At 27.5% G+C, this 13,421-nt stretch overlaps 1 protein-coding gene across 5 annotated transcripts in view; it reads left to right on the forward strand.

Moving 5' to 3' along the window:
* Positions 1 to 13,421, forward strand: part of LOC136990716 (serine/arginine repetitive matrix protein 1-like) — a 97,253-nt gene that overhangs the window by 26,076 nt on the left and 57,756 nt on the right. For 2 of the 5 annotated variants that reach the window (XM_067289134.1, XM_067289135.1), the window contains one exon: positions 8,505 to 8,589. The exons of the other annotated variants lie outside the window; for them this stretch is intronic. The gene's annotated coding sequence lies outside the window, so the exon portion shown is untranslated. The remainder of the gene's footprint in view (positions 1 to 8,504; positions 8,590 to 13,421) is intronic. 5 annotated transcript variants of the gene reach the window in all.

Genomic DNA, 13,421 nt, shown 5'->3' on the forward strand with positions numbered 1-13,421 from the left:
AGTTGAATTGCTGTTCAGAGATCAGTTCATTAAAGATATAAATGTAGATGCATAGCTTTTAATGTAGAACTCCTAAAATTATACTAGACAAGTTCAATGGTTTTCAAACAGACCTTTTTGGAGATGCATAGAATTTATCAGTATTTTTGAACACAACTGTCACACATACTCAATAGTCTATTCATAAGCTTAATGTAATAAAGCATTAAAAACACTCATAATTTGTTTATTTGGGCTGCAATTTGAAAAAAATTGTGGACCTATAAATTCCCACTGTCATACATTAGTACATCTGTCCTTCCTTACTCTCGAGATTGGAGTTAGATACATGAAAGTCAAGATTAGATATAGCAGTCTTAGGAGCAGGAGGCCTGATTAATTATACATAAATGTCCAATGCAAATCGAAAGTCACATTATTTCAATTCAAAACTTTTCTCCTGAAAGCAGTTAATAGAGGACAGGCAAAATTCTATTGTTAAAGGAAAAGTATGGTGTATGAGGGCAAGCCACTACTGATTTAAGGTGGAGAGCATGTATTTTAAATTAAATTAATTAAAAACATGATTAAAAATTGCAGCCCAGCATTGTGGTGATATCACAATAAGTAATTGCTTATTTTAACTATTACATTATGGTTATAACTGTAATGTAATTTTTGGGAGTAAGTGCAAAATTTCTATGTACAACTTATCACACAAGAACACTTTTTGATGAATAATATAGACCAGAGGTTCCCAACTTATTTTTATCACAGAACCCTTTTTACCTTAGTAAAGAATGACAATTTTTAATGATTACAGATAAAACAGCAAATAGAAACACCAAAAACAATTTACTGGGGAAAAAGTACTAGCTACATTTTTCTTCAAAACTCTTTTCTCAGCCAACACACTGACTTTTTAATTTGGGGTGTACACAATACTGAAAGCACAAAAAATTTATATGATTCTCCCACTATATTTTTATACAAAAAATACTTAAAATATCACAAAATGAATATAGTGCAAAACTCTAATAATTTTTGACTGATATTCTCATTGTGATATGCTGTACCATTGTGCTACAACACACTACAGACGATGGGACATTAATTAACTTAACACCTTGGTGACATGTGACACTATAGTCTATTTATCGTAACTTGGCACCTACTGTAAACAAAGAGTTTGTCGTATTAATTCGCCTGAGATTTTCATTTGTCAAATCACAATAGGAAGTGGCTAGACTCGTGTTGACCAGTTAAGCCCCTTTCTCTGCATGTGTTAAAGTAGGTCAGAGTGGTCACAACAATTTAAAAATTACCGAGATAATACTTAGAAAACTTATTATAGCCTACTTTAACATTTTTACATAGCCGTTTAAATTATTTTCATCATTTAAATATAATTTGTCAAAAATTATTATTAAATGAATATTATTAAGACTTACACAAAACATATTTATAATTGTGTAGTTGAACATACTTCAGAATTTTTATCTACACAACTATTTTATTAAATAGATATAAAACAAAACAAATTTTCTGGCAATCCTTAAAAATTATACTCAAACCTCTAAAGGAAAACGTTACTGTAATGTATGAATTTATCTGTGATATTTATATAATTAAAAATTTTTAAAAATAATTACAGTGTAAACATACTTTATTAATCATCTGTATCAGAAGATAGTTTCTCAAAGTAATCATTTATATCACTTTCATCGCTATTTGTGTTTGACCGAATAATCAGTTTTTCTACAACAGTTTCCGAAATCTCATCAAGTTTCCACATACGCTGTTTTTCTTTTTCTATATGCTCGATACATTTTCTCCATCTTTCTTCAGTTATTTGTTCGATAGCTTTATTCGTTAAAATTCGCAAATCTGTCAGTTTGAATGTTGTGTTGTGACGTGCGATGTAACTTTTCATATCTGCCCATATCAATTCAATAGGATTTAAATTACAATGATACAGAGGTAAACGTAACACCTGTTTCTTTGGCCATTTCGTCAGTAATATATTTATTGTATTTATGTTTTACTTTTTTAACTATGTCCAAAAGTTCTATTATTAACATTTTGTCGTTGTGACAAACCCTACTTTTTTTCAACCAAGAAATTATGTCAGCTTTTTTCCAACTACAATTAGGAACCTTCTCAATTTTAGCTGAGTGATATGGAGCATTGTCCATGACAACAGCATTACTTTCTAATTTTGATAATATTTTTTAAACCATTTTTTAAAATTATTGCCATCCATTTCTTTCTGGTAATCTTTTGTTGACTTTGATTCAAATTCATATGGATTGCCATTAAGAAAACCTGTATTGCTGCCTATATGAACAAGAACTATTTGTTTTCCCTTTCCTGAAGGATTTTTTAATCCAGTAAAGCATCCAGACATAAAAGCTTTACGATATGACATCATTGAACAATCTTTCCATACTTTATTCTTGGTATGGCCTGCATTAATCCACGTTTCGTCCAAATAGTAAATCTTATGGTCTAAAGAACACATTTCTCTTATTTTTTATAGATATTGTCTCTTTCAATTAATCTACTATTTCTATTATGATCTGTATATTTAAAATTAAGTAATTTTAACAAATTATATATCGTGGATCGAGTAAAGTCTAGTAAATCTGGATCATCATTAACAGCCTGTAATACCTTATCTACCATAGGTAATTCATTTAAAAAATAAAAATTGTGTACTTTACCTCTAGTGGCACATTTTGTGAATTCATCATATTTGTCAACAAGTTGAGTACGCTTACAGGTTTTCGAAGGAGTTATTACTTTATCATTAGTAAAGTATTCTTTGCAAATTTTGTAAATGCTCCTTTCTGATATTCCTGTTGTCTTTGCCATCATTTTCACTATATCCTTCACACAGACTTCTGGATTTGTTTCAGTTATAGAATTAAACAAATTTAATACTATTTGTTTATCTGAACTCCTCGGCAATTTTCCTTGTTGATGTTTAATGGTACAGTAGTGAACCGAAAATTGGAATCAATTGGGGACTGGGGTTGTTCAGATTAGGGATTTGTTCCGATTACGGTTTATGTACGAAAAAATATATTAACCTGTCCGATGTTCAAATTTTTCTCCGTTGCGTGTCGCTTCGTGTTGAATTTTCGTCGATTTTAAGCCTAACGAAAATTTTTATAATAATAATTGAGGCTATCGTATCGTTAAAAATTATTTCTGCATTTTGTACAAACAAAATAAATATATCGAAAAATATAAAAAACATGAAAATTATACTTTAGAAGTAAATTTAGTATCAAAAACGTTCGATTCAGCACGACACAGTCTGACTGAAAATCGTGCCGATTACCGGCGATTCTGATTACCGGGGTGCCGATTTACGAGTCTCTACTGTATTTACATTCAAGTTTTTCATTTTTGTAATTTGACAACACACAGTTTGAAATAATGAGTTATTATAATGAATGGAAAACGAAACTGAGACATTATAGTGTGGATGACTGGAAAAAGTTTATTTTTAGTGATTCAGAATGTGCAAATATTCATTAAAATAACAATTTAACAAATATGAAATAATTACATTTATAATCATTGCTAACTAGAGTGACTAGAGTATTTCATTAATGATTTTATAAATAACGAAGAACTATTTTCTGCAGATGAATGATATGCAATGCGGTTTCTAATTGATGGACATGGGTTTAAGTCAATAAATAAAGGGAGGTGTGTCTTAGTTTGTTTACAGTAGGTGCCAAGTTAGGATAAATAGATAGACTGTAGTCTGACATGAGTGTTCTGTCACTAGTATCATTGTATGTACTGTACAGTATCATCGAGCATCTGAGTGGCCTCTTGTCATTCGATTCAATAGGTTTGCACTGCAGATATCGACAAATTAAAGCATATTTAACAATTGTATTATTAATTATAAGTTGGATACTTTTTAAGATTATTTTTTAGTTTTAGGTTAAGTTTTACTGTTTTTATGATTTTCATTATCTTGTTGAACATTATATGGGAAATCCTGTTAGTTCATAACCGTACTTTTGTCCCAGCTGGGGATATAGAGGTTTACATGTAAGGAATTTGGTTAGTTCAAAATATATCTACTTCAAAATTTCAAGTGAAAATATGTTCAAATTGTGGTATTCATATGTTAACTCGTTTAGAACAAACTGCCTTCCTACTTCAAGAGAACAGTAGACCAAAGAACAACTCTAATTTGGTCAATATGGCTTTATTTTCACAGTAACACATTTTCAAGGTGTCACCTTACTCATGGACTACTATTTTTTTCTTTTAACTCATAAAATATGGCTGCTTTTTAGGATTGCAAGATTGGGTCACGAGTAGCAGATTGAGATATTTGTATGGCTCTAAGCTGCTACATTTGTGACTTACTAGCTTTTGGACCACTTTTAAAATAATTTTGGCTCCATTTTGAGGAATTCTGGTTTAATTTTTATAAAAACCCTCTGGTAACCTGTGGGGTTGTAATCGGACACATGCCGTTTGCCTTCACATTTATATTATTATTAATTAACAAAAAATAGCATTCAGCATACATAAGTATATTTTGTTTGCTTAATACTGTAAATTACATCAGTTATATGACATTTGTAATATTCTACAGATATATGTAAATCTAGGATAATTTTAAGTTATGTTTATTTCATCCCATGAATTTTGAACTAACAAGGATTTCCTGTATCATGATTTTGGTTTGTTCCATTACCAATAAATGTGTTTCCACTGTTTATAAAGCTATAAATAACTCTAGTAAGTATATAGCATGTCATAAGAGGACACTATCTGAGACTGCAATTACACCTCACATTCCAAATCTGCATTGGCACATTTATACATCACTAGACTTTATTGTGAAATCCCAAATTTTATTCATGGAACACAGATTGGGAACCCCTGATATAGACTTTATTTTGCACAAAGTGTTACTGTGAGATAAGTTGTATATAGCAGTTTTGTGCTTATTCACAAGGAACAAAAGAAAAGAAACAAGATGCATTGTAATTATTATCACACCACAATTTGATTTTTTTACTTAATGGAATCTCTGTAATTTGTTTATATTCTTATTTAAAATATAATAATGTAAAACTAAATGTAAATGTAACAATGTAAAACTAATCAAACAACTGAAAGAACTTAATTTTATTAGAATAAAATAAACAAAAAAAAAACAGAATTAAAAGTAAATAAAGTTTAGTATGCTTTTACAAAAAGTGTAGATAAATTAAGAGAGAACTTAAATAAGATGAAATTAAATAATATTTGAAATGAGCATTTTGCTGGATTATTGGATTTTAAGAGTTTTTTTTTATACTGATAAATTTATAAATACAATATTTTTATTTTTACATATATAAGATTTATTTATTATTATTGTTTATAAACTCAAGGCTGCACTATATAATCATGCTTATACAGTAGACTTACCTTAGAGCAACATCAATTTAGCAATTCACTGTGATACATTGGTCAGTAGAGAAAGTCTCTGCCGTTCTTTCATAAGCATAATGTTATTTTACTCAATATAATAATCTTGTAAATGGTTGGAGGGACCTCTATTAGAACAGTTTAACCAAAGAAACAATAAGTGTGGTCTTCTAATAGAGATAATGTGTGTTTGTGTATATATATATATATATATATATATAATTTTTTTAAAGTATATTTTTGCAGAAATGTGTAAACCTTTTACATGCATCTGATTTTTATGGTTTTAGAACTACTTTGGTAAATAATTGCGATGAATGTTATATATTATCAGTTATTATTAACCCCTCGAGCCTTATTGTTTAAGATAGATGCTTTTTTTTAGAGACAGATTTCTAGAGTGAAAAATGCTGTTCATTGAATAAAATAATTTTATAGAAATCTGATATGTTGATGTAAAAAGTATTAAAACTAAAAAAAATATTGTGATTGAGTTCTAGTGTGTCATTATACTTTGTGTAAATATTTCAACATTATTTAAATTGCTGTAATTTTTAATTCACTAACTTAAGTCATTTCTTATTGTTTGTAGGATAATGTTTTACAACACATATTGAATGCTTTCTTCTTTTTACACTATTGTATTTTAGTATTCCATAATTTTCTCCCTACTGGAGGTTATAACCCAGGAAGAGAGAAAATACAAAATAAGAACTACAGGGTGATTCAAGTCACAGAAATTTTAAAAAATTAATAACTCGCAAACTATTTACAGCAAGATGATGCAGTTTTCACAGAAATGCTTAGAAAGAAGTAGGATTTTTTTTATGTGTAATAAAAATTTTAGTACAAAAATAGTTACATTTCTTGCCATAGATGGCACTTGATAAGATTACATAATTTGTGTAATTGTTACTAGAGCTTACACTAAGAACATTCTTATTTTAACAAATTTACAGATGCTACAGTGCCATCTATAGCAAGAAATAAAACTATTTTGGTACTAAAATTTTTATTACACCTAAAAAAATTGCTTCTTTCTAAGCATTTCTGTGTAAATTGCATCATCTTACTGTAAGTAGTTCGTGAGTTATTAATTTTTTAAAATTTCTGTGACTTTTGAATCACTGTATATGTTATGAATGTATTATTTCACATTGAATTAAAAATTTTTGTAATAAAATGAAAAATTATAATTATTATAGAAAGTAATTGATGATAATTCTTTGGGTAAATTATGGAATATAATATCCACCTCTGGTCTATTGTTCACATACATACATACATACATACAGTATATGAAAGTCGTCATTCATTTTTTCAAAACTTTTATTTATATCTGCATTTGTATAAAAGATACTAAAGTGTTTCATTTCTTAAATTACAAAATTTTTACCTATAATATTTAAATGATCTAAAAAGAAATTAACTTCCATCTCACTTCTGCACAATTAATGACTTTATCACCATCACTTGCTTTCTTGTCTGACAGCTGGCAAATTTAACGTTGGTCATAACATGTGATTGATTATAATATGCATTTTGATTTCAAAGATATTAAAATGTAAAAAAAGTTATTTTAAATCAGTCATGGATAAGTGGAACCTGTGACCTATGAATTTATTTTTGCAGACATTTTGTTATCCAGTTTTTTGAACCAAGTTATGGAATAGGTATCTTTTATTGAAGTTATGGAATGTAGACACCTCTTAGAAATAGACTACTTCATTTCACCAGTTCCTGAGACCTGATTGTTTTCATCAAATGTATATATTATCTTAAAGATTTGTTTTATATTGTTTCAGTAATTTTAATATCTCAATAATTAAAGAACTGTGTTTGGAATTCTAGTCATTACTTTATAGTAGATGTAAAAGGAAGAATAAGAAGGGTTTTGTATATTAAAAAAATGAAAGTGGGTTTTCTCAAATATAAAATAGAAAATATGGTTCTCAGGCTAAAAAATTATCTGTTCTTGTTCTAAACAATTCATTTTATTATCTTTAATAATTTTATAAATTAGTTATATATAATTGGTAAAGAAGAGAAATTTCTTGTCAACAGATTAGATACAGTATTTATGTATATCTAACTCATTTTATAGGGATTTGTTACAAATCACTGGTAAACATTTTGGAAGCTTCTATACTACAGCTATTACCAATTATATAAAGATGAACATTTCTGATTAACAACAGCTGAAAAAATCTAAATTGCTAACATACTAACAAAAGTTGTTAATTAAAAACATGAAGGATCAAGTTTAATTCAGTGGAGTAACTTGTAAAAGTGAACAAGATGAAATTATTTTTGTACGTTTTTAAAACATTTTGAATATTCTGTTTGAAAACTTTTACTAAAAAGAATGTTTGCAGTTTGTTCTCAATCATGCTGTGTTTTGAATGGCCAAAGTAATAAGATAGAATGAAGTTTTACAAAGTAATGAATAGAAAATGAAGCCTAGAAGTTTTGGAAAGATTTTTTAAGATTAAAATGAATTTTAGTCAATCCCTATAAAGTAAGTTAAATATATTTAGCTATGTATAAGTATAAAATGTGGAGTTTGTATACATATCAGCTTTTAGCTACAATATCCAAATAGAATAATACTTCATTCACATTTGGTTATGTATTTTTTATTATAATAAAATAATCTTTATAGCTGAAGAATACATTATAAAATGGAAGTTGAAATTCAGTTTTAAATTGAAAAATTTTATATTCTTGGTTGTTGAAAATATCATAAAATAAAATATTGTGTAGGGTCTTAATTGGCTTTATCCTTTGCTAAGTTATAAGGGTTGAATTCTAATGATACTAAGCAATAAAATGCTGAAAACGTTTATAAACTTAGATTTGTTTTATGTGCACATATTAAAAATATACATATATTGCAATGTTAGGAAATATTTTAATCAATTAAAAATATAGATTTATAATATAACAACTAACAAATTTATGTTGTATTTGTAAAAATTAGATTATACAAAATTGTATATATTTTGTATGATCTTTGTGTCCTGTATAATTGGAATATAAGATTTTCATTTCAATACAAATTTTTGCTTTAGAGAAACTTTCCTGAATCTTCATTTGTAAAATCTTAGAAAATAACGAGATGTAGTTCAAGCCAGAAGAAATAATTTTTATTTTTAGGTATGTGATGTTAAATATGATTTTAATGATACCAAAAAATAAAAAAAAAATATTAATAATAAAATTTGAAAGTTTCATAAAAATCACTCATAAAGAAAGCAAAATATTATATTTAGAAAGATGTTAACATATGAAAGTATTGAAGCAAAAATATTAAAATAGGTTACCTGTAAGCGTAAGCTATATCATGTTTGACAAAATCACATTCTTTTAAAAAAAAGTTTAAGAATTTCTGTCATAAATTTATATATATTATTTGAAATATATATTAAATAGTTAAACTAATTATCAGTATCATTACAAATTGTTTTTGATTATATTTTTGTGCCCAGAACTTTTTGAAGACTGATAGCATTTTTACTTTTACAAGTAAAACTTTGCTTTGAACTGAAAGTAGTCAGTATTGTTATTTCTTTTGAACAAAATAAATATTTATCAAGTCTAAGATCTCCTATAATAAATAGTATATATAAATAATAAATTTGTTATTAAAAATAAAAATTAAATGAAAATACTTTCAAATAAATTTAAAACACTTCACATTTTTATTTTCCAGCAATTTATTTTTTTACACTAATGTTTTCAGATTTAGTGTGAAAAAATAAATTTCTGGAGTATAAGATATGAAGTGTTTTGAATCAGTGAAATCCAGTTGAAACCTGTGATTTAAATAAATGTTTTACAACTGCATTTATGAACATTTTAACCAAAAATCAAAATCATAGTTAATACTTAACTACTCAACTACTACTAATACTAGGATAGGTAGAGCTTCTAGACTTGTAAGTTAAACACTCAATTTTCAGAGGCCTGTTTTTCAGAAATGCTTGAGAAGTGGGTCCTATTATTTGGACAAGGAACTATTTGTGTTTAGAGCTACATGCTCACCAAGTTTCATTCAAATCGGAGACACAAACATTTGGCCCTCTCCTTGTACAACACAAAAAAGGTTTATTGTCACTGTTCTAATTTGGTAATATTTCAGTAAAGGCTTGGTTTTTTAAAATAATTTCCTAATAGAGCATCTATTCAAATTTTAATTAATGAATAAAATATATATATAATTTATTGGGTGATGGTCCCATTATTGGGACTAAAAACAAAAGTAGTAGTTTGCTAGAGACACTTGCCTAACTTGTTCCAGTATCGAGAAAAAGTAATATTCTGAAAATCTGGCTAAATTTAAAGGTTGCTACCAAATTTTAAAACATTAAATTTTCTTTATTTAAGCCTAATACAAGGTAATACAGTAAGTTTAAAATTTACAGTTGCTAATTTCCAATGTTGTTCTACAGTATCACAAGGTGAGTATAACACAAAAATACTCACACAGTAGAATATTGTTATTGGCAAGTGATCTCTGACAATCTGCAAAAGAAATTGGTTTTTCTGTTCATTCTAGGTGTGCAATTGATTGTATTTTTTGATCAGGGCACATCCACATTGTGCCATATCATTATTACATTTGATGGATTCAATGCACTTTTCTGTGACAATGTAATTCTTGTTAGAAGGCTAGAGTTCAAGATCCAATTCTGTGAATTTTGAGTCAAGACCAAATGTGTCAAAAAATTTCAAAGCATTTGCTGACACAAAATAATCCAGAATAGTTAACTGTCATTCATGTTGAGATGTTCTCATTACCTTCATTTTGGAAGTAGCACTTCAGCCTCTGGTTACATTAGAAACTTTATAAACTGAGGGTGCACTTTAATAGAACCCCTTAATAGTCAGAACACTTTTCTTGAGTCCTTACACAAGTTGCTGGGAGTCCATTGTCATGTGAACTGCAATCTTTGGTTACCTGAACTCATTGCCCTAAGTAGTCTGAACTTATAATCTACATCCTAGCTTGTTCCAGAAGGCTCAGTATGGACTATTAGGCCGAGACTCCACTAGTGTAAAAACCCTAGCTGTAAATACTTTTAATCATGTGTCTTATTTGCATTTGTGCTTGGATTGCGGTAGAGGTCTGGCTCCACTAGCAAAGTTTTTACTTCGACGGTTTGAAGTTATGGTTATATACGTTATATATCTATATAAAGACAATGATTATATTCTACGAGTTTTTTCTGTATTTTAATTACAAATGTAGTAAAAGTAATATCTTTACTTTCATATATTAACTTTTATTATCGTATTATTAAGATAATATACAGCACTTATTAGCTTAGCTTTTTTATTATATACTCCTCTAAATAGAAGGATTTTTCCTTTGGCCATCCATATTGCATGTTTTAGGCATCCATTATTATAATTGGGATACCTCTTGTCATAGATACATCAATACTTTCAGATGTTTTCAATAAATCTTTCCGGATCTATTCTAGGTCTTTTCCAAGTAGCCACAGGAGAACATACACAAAAGCTCGTTTTACGGACGTATTTGCGTCGAAAGTTGAACACTGTTCAACTCGTTTTATGCTGGTTTTATGATTTGCTTCGGTGTAAAATATCACGGTCACATGATTAAAAGTATTTACGGTGAGATTTTTATGCTAGTGGATGTCTTGGCCTTAGAGAACATATGACAACAACATTGTGTTCCTACTTCTGTACTTACATGTGGTTTCTATTTCAACTGTGAGTGGTTCTATATTAAGTTTCACAACACCTTTCTTTCTTTTTTCTAACAGTTCCTTTAATCTAACTAATGTTTTCAGCTATTTCAAAATGGCCTTCTTCAGGTTAAATAAAAATAGAAATTTTCTTACAATGCCAAAGATAAAGGCAACAAAGCCAGAAAACCTGGAGTATACTCAGTACCACTAGACAACAGTAGGTTTAATACTAACAGGAAGTTAACATACATAGGCTCAACAAACAGATCATTAACAAGTAAGATACTTATAACAATAAGTTTATCTCTAACCCAATATGCAAGTGAGCCAGTATAACAGCCAAATGGGAAGAAGCTAAGATTATAACCAATATACGACAATGGCAAACTAAGAATATATTTTGCACTAAGCTTGTTAATTTTAACATATAATTTTATTTTTGTTTATTTCTGTATTTATTTATTTATGTATTCTATTCAAAACCACAACATCACAAGATCTCAATGTTTTAAATTCATGTTCTGATTTACTTTATAACTGATCTATTTTTATTTAATCTGAAGAAGGCTATTCAACACAGCTGAAAACATTAGTTACATTTAAAAAATTGCTAAAAAAAAGAAAAGTGTTGTGAAACTTATTATTATACAAAGTTCTAGTTTACTGTGTTTAGAGTGGTTCTATGCTTAGCATTGTGACATATTGTGATTTTTTTCAGATTATAGTAGCCACATTTTGGATAATGATTACATATTATTCAAAACTAATCAAATTTTACAAAAATTATTTTTTCATTTAGTAGAACAGATTCAAAATATGCCCTACTCAAATAAGTAGAAAAACTTCTATACCCTTTGTTGATGTCAATAGTAATTTAATTCAAATTTTACTTGTTATACGGGTATTATATTGTACAGCATTTGATACTATTAAGTATATTGGATTTATCATATAGTATTTGTCTATTTTAACCTTCTATTCATTCACATCAAATAGAATTTTGAAAATTAAATTCAAGTATAAATAAAAAATCTTACAGATACAGATCATGTAAAATCAATTTAAAAGTTTCAGCTAAATGTACTGGTACATTTCTTCAATATGAAACTAAATTTATTACAGTGAATAAGAAAGATGCAAACTATACCAGGCTATACTTGTCATCTTAATTCTTTTTAAAAAATTATTACATATAGAAAATATTGCATTTTCTACTTTGCCATTTTTGAAAGATAACTTTATAAATGAATAAACTAGGTCTGACATATTTAAGATCACAAAAAAGCAAAATCTATTATGCACTTATTATATTTATAAATTATATAACAAAATAAATTTTTGGCAGAATTTTGTCTCTTTTAATCCAGATTATTGTGGAGATTAAAATTCTGCTGAACTTTTAAAAAGTCAGCAAGAAATAATAATGCAGATTTAGAATTAGAACAAAGAGGGAAAAAGTTGCAATTTATTTATCAGTTTTATCTCTCATTAATAATCTATTGTCCCATTCTGATGCATGTAAAAGCTCAGCTCCATTGAATATATACTGATATAATTTAAATTTAATTATTAGAATTGTTCAAAATAGAATTAAGAATGTTATAACTTAAATTCATAACTTTTTCTATATTACTACTAATTAATAAAAATCATTATTATTTATTAAAAATAGCATAAAAGTAATACTGAAAAGATTTAAGTTTATATGATTAAAGTTAAGAATTATATTTATGGTGACAGAATATATAAGGTATTTCAGAATTATTCACATATCAATAGTTTTTTTATTAAATAAATTTCTCAGCTTCAGGTGTTTGATGATTCATTAAGCAATTAAATTCCTCCATTCCAATTATCACATTTTTAGCAAGCACAAAATGTACTCTAGAGTTTCCAGAGTGTCAAACATGGATCTTTGGTACATTTGTCTTGAAATGTAATTGTTTGTTTGTTTTTATTTTTGTTAAATTAATTCAAATAAGATTTTTTTTTTGTTTTTATTTCGTTTTGTTAATTGTTTTTTCTTATTCTAATGTATAACACTGTGATATACACAACAGTGGTAGGATAAAATAATCAAACTCTTAATATGGTTTTCATTTAATGTTTTGTTGTTACTTCTTGCCTAGTAGGCTATAAACATTAATTTAGGAATTTTATTTTTAACTGTCTACTTGGACATTGCTTATTAGTAGGATGTTAAACTACTGTTTAATATTTGATACAAATTGACAGTTAGATCAAAAAAACAAAACTTTTATTAAAATTCAC

Source organism: Centruroides vittatus, unplaced genomic scaffold (assembly GCF_030686945.1).
Source record: "Centruroides vittatus isolate TY-2023 unplaced genomic scaffold, ASM3068694v2 contig_134, whole genome shotgun sequence".
Classification (NCBI taxonomy): Eukaryota; Metazoa; Arthropoda; class Arachnida; order Scorpiones; family Buthidae; genus Centruroides; species Centruroides vittatus.